This window comes from Ornithodoros turicata, chromosome 2 (genome assembly GCF_037126465.1).
Source record: "Ornithodoros turicata isolate Travis chromosome 2, ASM3712646v1, whole genome shotgun sequence".
NCBI lineage: Eukaryota > Metazoa > Arthropoda > Arachnida > Ixodida > Argasidae > Ornithodoros > Ornithodoros turicata.
Window position 1 is genome coordinate 106,492,697 of NC_088202.1, and position 6,130 is coordinate 106,498,826.

Sequence of the window (6,130 nt, forward strand, 5' to 3'; positions counted from 1 at the left end):
CCACTGCGCAGCTGTTGTAGCGGAAAAAAATTACGAATGAAGTCGGCCCAGGGTGAAAATGGCGAACGAAGTCGACCCAGGTGTGACGGCACCAACTGTTGGTGGGGTTGCCGGTGTGCATGTTCCTACTTGTATGCAAACCGACCACCGTGTAACTGTTGTAGCGGAAAAAATGTGAATGAATTCGGCCCAGGTGTTGTCAGTGTGCATGCCCCTACTTGCGTGTAAACCACCTACCGCACCGCCTGAAAAAAATTATGAAAGTAGTCGGCCCAGGCGGAAAAATTGGCAAAGAAGTCGGCCCAGGTGAAAAAAATGGAGAACGATAAGGGCACGCGCAGCCTTCCGGCTCGCTGGTATGCACTCGGACAGCTGCTCACCCGCGTGTACCTACTTGCATGTAAACCACTCACGCACCACCTGGAAAAATTGCGAACGAAGTCGGCCCAGGGTGAGGGTGAAAAATGTGAATGAATTCGGCCCAGGTGTTGTCAGTGTGCATGCGCCTACTTACATGTAAACCACTCACGCACCACCTGAAAAAAATTGCGAACGAAGTCGGCCCGGGCGGAAAAAGTTGCAGAGAAGTCAGCCCAGGGTGAAAAATACACAACGATAAGGGCACACTCAGCCCTTCGGACGGCTGGTAAGCTCCCGGACAGCCCCTCACCCGCGCACCACCCACCGCGCGCTGGAAAAAAAATCGTGGGAGAAGTCGGCCCAGGTTGAAAAGTACATGAAGCTAAACGATGGCCCTCCGCCAACTCTACCGATCACTTCATAAGAATCTGATTAATTGTGCCATATTGGAATATTAGCTGTTGTGCTTGAAGTTACGTACATCTATCAGGACTTTGTAAGTAAAACTCCACTATGGTGCTCATGTATAATAATGTGACTTTTTGTAATTAAACTTGTAATTTTGAATGTAACCATATTGATTAAAAATATTTTTTATTAAAATGTGCTATCCCTTCTGCTTAATTGAAAACTTGTGTGATTATCACTAATAAAAAATATTGTGTATGATATGTGATACCCCTTCAATGCTATCGCATCATACCTGTAATAAGTATAACCTTTGTTACGTGTACCGTATTGTGTTTCTTCTGCGTCAGGTTTTTTTTTAGCTGGGTTTTTTCTCCTTCACACAGAGTCATAACATAATTCTTGACACTTTTATTCTTTTTTTTTACTTTAGTGTTAGGACCGCGAAGCAACTGTGGCTATGAGCGGCGTACAGATGGAGACGAGGAAAGCAGGAAGGAGTGGGGTGACAGGGGGGTTAGTATGCTTAGTTAGTATGCTGAAGTCGGCCCAGGACGGCCGACTTCAGGGCGAACTGTGCCGACATTCGTCTGGAAAGTCTTCGGAAAACCTCAGACAGCACAGCCGGTAGGATTCGAACCCACCACCTCCCAGTCAGCACGACACTAACGAGCGAGACGCCTTAACCCACTCGGCCATGCCGCAGGTTTTTTTTTTTTTTTTTTTTTTCACCGTTTATTATGGTTCATGACGCTACGTACAAAAATGACATGAGTGAATGAATAACAATATTTACATTATGTACAACTCATTGAAAACTGCTGCACATTAACATAATACGGCAATACAAAAGCAAACTCCACAACTACCCAAACGTCGCGAAACGTTACAAACACAAAACCTCGCATGAACAAGGAAAGGTAAGCTTAGTATAATAAGGACACGTAGAAGAAGTAGGAGCATGAAGACATGAATGACTGACTGGTAAGAAAAAATTAGTAGTCTACGGGGCCCGTTCGTAAGAGATTAATGATGTTCAGCCAGGTGTGCGCAGTTTCGTCAGAGGATGTGAACACTAAAAAGTGCGCTAACGAAAACACCATGCGACGGAATATGGGCCAGGAGCCGACCGGTGGCTCATTTGCGTCATATATTCGTCGAGCTACCCACAGTGCGTACAACCCCAACAGGAGTAGGATGTCCAGAGGCAAATCGCATCCAGGCCTGACAGGAAGGAAGCGTATAGCACGGGAATTTAAGTAGATGTCCCTTTTGAATGCGCGCTGGAAAACGTCCCAAAAGAACCCAGTCAGAAAATTCTGTCCTACGGATCTCCATCGGATATACTTTCACGGAGATACGGATATCCGCAGAATAATGAAATTCCTCCAGTGGAGATACTACGGAGATCCACTTGGCCGGGCTTCGAACTTCCTACGGACGTGCACTTTGCGGACGTAACCAGGAGATACGGACAGAAACAGGAGCTCTCTGGGACGTAGCGTGTATCTCGGGCGCGTGTTACTTTATTTTTCAGAAGTCAGTATACGCTTTGTAGTAAAATATAAAGCGTGTTTCCACCATTTTTTTATCATCTGCCACCGTCGCCGCTGGTTTCACTTTCTGTTGCTCCGCTTTGCATCCCATGAGGGAAAATCAGCGCGGCGTTTCAAAAAAAAATAAAATAAAATAAATAAAAATAAAAAGAAAAGAAAGAAGAAACAGCAACAAGAGATTGGGCCACTCAGCCGAAATGCTTTGGAAATGAAGTTGCATTCACTTCCAAACAGGGAACAGACACTGTACATTGGTGTTCTCGCGAGCTTCTACACATTCGAGAGCCCTGTTCGCCCGTGAGTCGAAATGAAGGGTGAGCTGTTAAAGTTTAATTCGATTGCGTGCACAAACAACGGCGAAATGAGAAATTGTTTGGCGTATTAAGTCGGCGTAGAGGTAATGTCTCTGTTTCTTACTCATGTAGCTTGAGAAAGTGAGTTGGTTCATGGAAAGTCGAATTTCTGCAGTGCTACATCGTCCCGCGTTTCTCTCTCTCTTCAAATACATGATCCGTACAGCATCCCATCACGGAGCTGATTCGGACAATCCGTGAAACGGCCGCAACAGGACCTCCTGCGGATATACTGCTACGTATATACTTCGACAAATATCCGAGGAGAGTCCCACGGAGGTCAGTTTTCGGATATGGACATTGGGATCTATTTCGGACGTCCGTAGGAGATAGTGTTCTGTCTGGGAAGATGGCGTCTCGACAATAGAGAAAAGCGTGCTCAATGTTTTCCTCTTCCGGACAAAGGCGGCAATTGAAATTATTCCATGGCACCCAAAACCCTCTGTCGCGCAGCCACGCACGAAGCGGTAGCGTTCCAGTGTGTAACCGATAGAAGAAAGTCTTCACCTTTGGACGCACTGGCATGCGCCGTACACGCAAGAGAACATCACCACCAGGCTGGGGTGCAAACATCGTACGGTACATTGGAGGCGGAAGAAGCGAATCCAGAAGAGCGTGATAGAGGCGTTTCCGAGTCGTTTCAAAGATGAACTCTCTAGAGAACCTTGCCAGGAGGAATCTGAACGAGGCTGCTACCTCTTTGTAGAAGCCCCAAACAACCATAGGCGTGTCATATACTGTCGACAGTAACAGTTCCGGTAGCTCATCACGAAGGATGGCAGCAGTGCAGTGCTGGAGGAAAGGGTGTAGCTGGTCGCGTACAAAGCACACGCGCCAAACCAACTGACGAACGAAAAGGCAGGACAATCCCAACCCCCCGAGTTTGACGGGCCGGAACAGATTTCCACGTCTCATTGGTTCATACGACGAACCCCATATAAAGGTGCAAATGACCCGCTGGACTCGATTAATATGTGTTCTTGCGCACGGGAGTACTTGCAGGTAATAACTTATGCGAGAAGCAAAAAATGTATTTGCCACATATGCACGACCGAAAATGGAAAAGTCCAAAGGTTTCCAGGTTGCCACCAGGTAACGCAGGCGACTCAAGAAAGAAGTCCAAAAGGACCGTGAGCGTCTTGAACAGTTGAGGTCAATTCCCAAGTATTTGGGAGCTTGCGTAGACCATGACAAGCTTGCCATAAAGCTCGGCGTGGAATCCCACCGCCCTAGCCAGGATCCACTGCATTTAGGCCAGCTAATGCGAGCGCCACTAGCATCACAAAACCTTCGCACATGACATATCGCACGATGGATGCTGCCAACTGTTCCGCAGAACAACGTTACATCATCTGCATCTTTATTCCCGATACTAATGACTTTAATAAATATACTTTCACTTCTTGGTTGGTGGGTGTAAGTTGGTGGCTTGTACTTTTGTGTATGGCTATCCTTTGCATGTAAACTGCCTACTGCACACCTGTTGTAGCGGGGGGAAAAATACGATGGAAAAATGCACAAATGGAAAAATGAAGAAAGAAGTCGGCCCAGGCTGAAAAAATGTGCGAGGGTGAGCGCGCATGCAGCCCTCCGGCCACGCGCCCACCGGTAAGCACACGGACAACCCTTGCGCCGGGCGCGGGAAAAAATACGCGAACGAACCAGACACGACGGTGGCGCTGCCCTGGCGGGGGTGCCGGCGTTTCTCATTGCTTTTCCCTCCCAACCTAATTGTACTACTGTCGTCGCCTTCAATTTTACCGGGAGATATTCTAATGCGGGCATTGCAAAGCACCGTGTCGCAACCCTTGCTTCATTTCAGGACGTGACAGAGTTAAGGACCACTAAGGACACTGATTCCAGAAGTTGTTAAACATCTTCGAATTGTACTCACAATAGCTCTGTGTGACATCCTGCACGTCAGAAAGGTCTTCCTCATGCCTCCGACGAGTCAAAACTAACTTATGCAATGAAGCTGGCTATAGACTAAACCATACCGCCTTACGTCGTTGCCGCGAAGAATTTGCTCGCGAAGTGGATCTAAATGCTGTAGCTCATCAGCCGAACAACTTTCAACAACTCAATACGAGTTTCAGAGGCATAGCACCTCCATTTTCCCGGGGGGGGGGGGGGGGTGATAAGGCTGTAACGCATCCAAGGAGGACGTGTAACCGCACCATATGAAGAGTGAGACAGAGACTAAATAAATCAGTAGAGCTTGAGCGAATCGAAACATTTATTTCCGCATGGTTGGTGCACTTGTGGTTGGTACACACATGGTAAAGAAAGCAGATGCAAGCGATGCAAAGACAACTGTGCAGCTGAAGTGGCTATCTGTTCAAGACGGTGCCTGCTCGTCGCATTCTAGATCTACCCGAGGGAGTCGCTTCGCGATGTGCAGTACCAGAGTAGTGCTAGCGGAGATGAGAATACAGTAGTGAGTGGTAGTACCATATAAAGAACTGCATAGCATTCCTATGCAGTTCTTCCTATCGTACTACCCAGCAGCGGACTGGGAGAAGGGTGGACAAGACTTCTTTCCTCTTCCCGGGGGTGGAGAGGTTGTACCGGGGCGGCCCAAAGGGAACTTTTCCTGTACGGTCAGTACGCCGTCAGTACAGTCAGTCCCAGTTCGCCGGCCCCAGCATCGGCTAGATAATCACTTCCTAGCCGCGGAAGACCGCCACCACATGCCCGTGGTGCTCGCTGGCGATTTCAACCTTAACGTGTCCAGAAGCGGGGACGCTGCCTTCCTTGACTTCATGCGCGACACGTTAGGTTTGAGGCCCGTCTCGACAACAGCGCCTACGACACTGGGCGGGTCATGTACCCACATGGTCTTCGTAAAAGAATTGCCTGCTTGCGATACAGTCGCCACATATATGCACCCTATGCTTGCCGTGTATGATTCTATCGCATCTGTAGAGAGCCATGATTTATCGCCCGATAAATGATGATTGTGTACATAACCTCCTTTCATTTATCGCACGATCCATACCTAGTTCTGCGTAACGATAAGCGGCATAGTAAAGATATGCTCCTGTTTGTTTTTGTTTTGTTTTTTCCTTTGTTATCACGAACATGAACTGTGTAGCGTAAAAGGGGTTGTTGTACTGCCTTAAATAAAGTTGTTGCTGTTGTCATACTGCCCGAGTTCGACATCATGACTGAATAACCGTCATGGTAAAATCACAGAACTACATTCCATTGGCTATGTTTCCACATGACGATTCGTATATCAGTTTGCAGTTTGTATCCATGTCTGAAATGACTGCCTAATTGGATAATGTGGGCACTGGGCAGTGAGCGAACAAAGGTGTCGTGGTTATGATTCCCACAAAAAAAGCTGCGGGTGTGGCCATTATACCATCTGACATTTTGTACCCTCGCACATACTACACACTGTACTTCTGTTTCACTGCCGTTTAACCTGTCCGTTTAACTAGTAAGTAC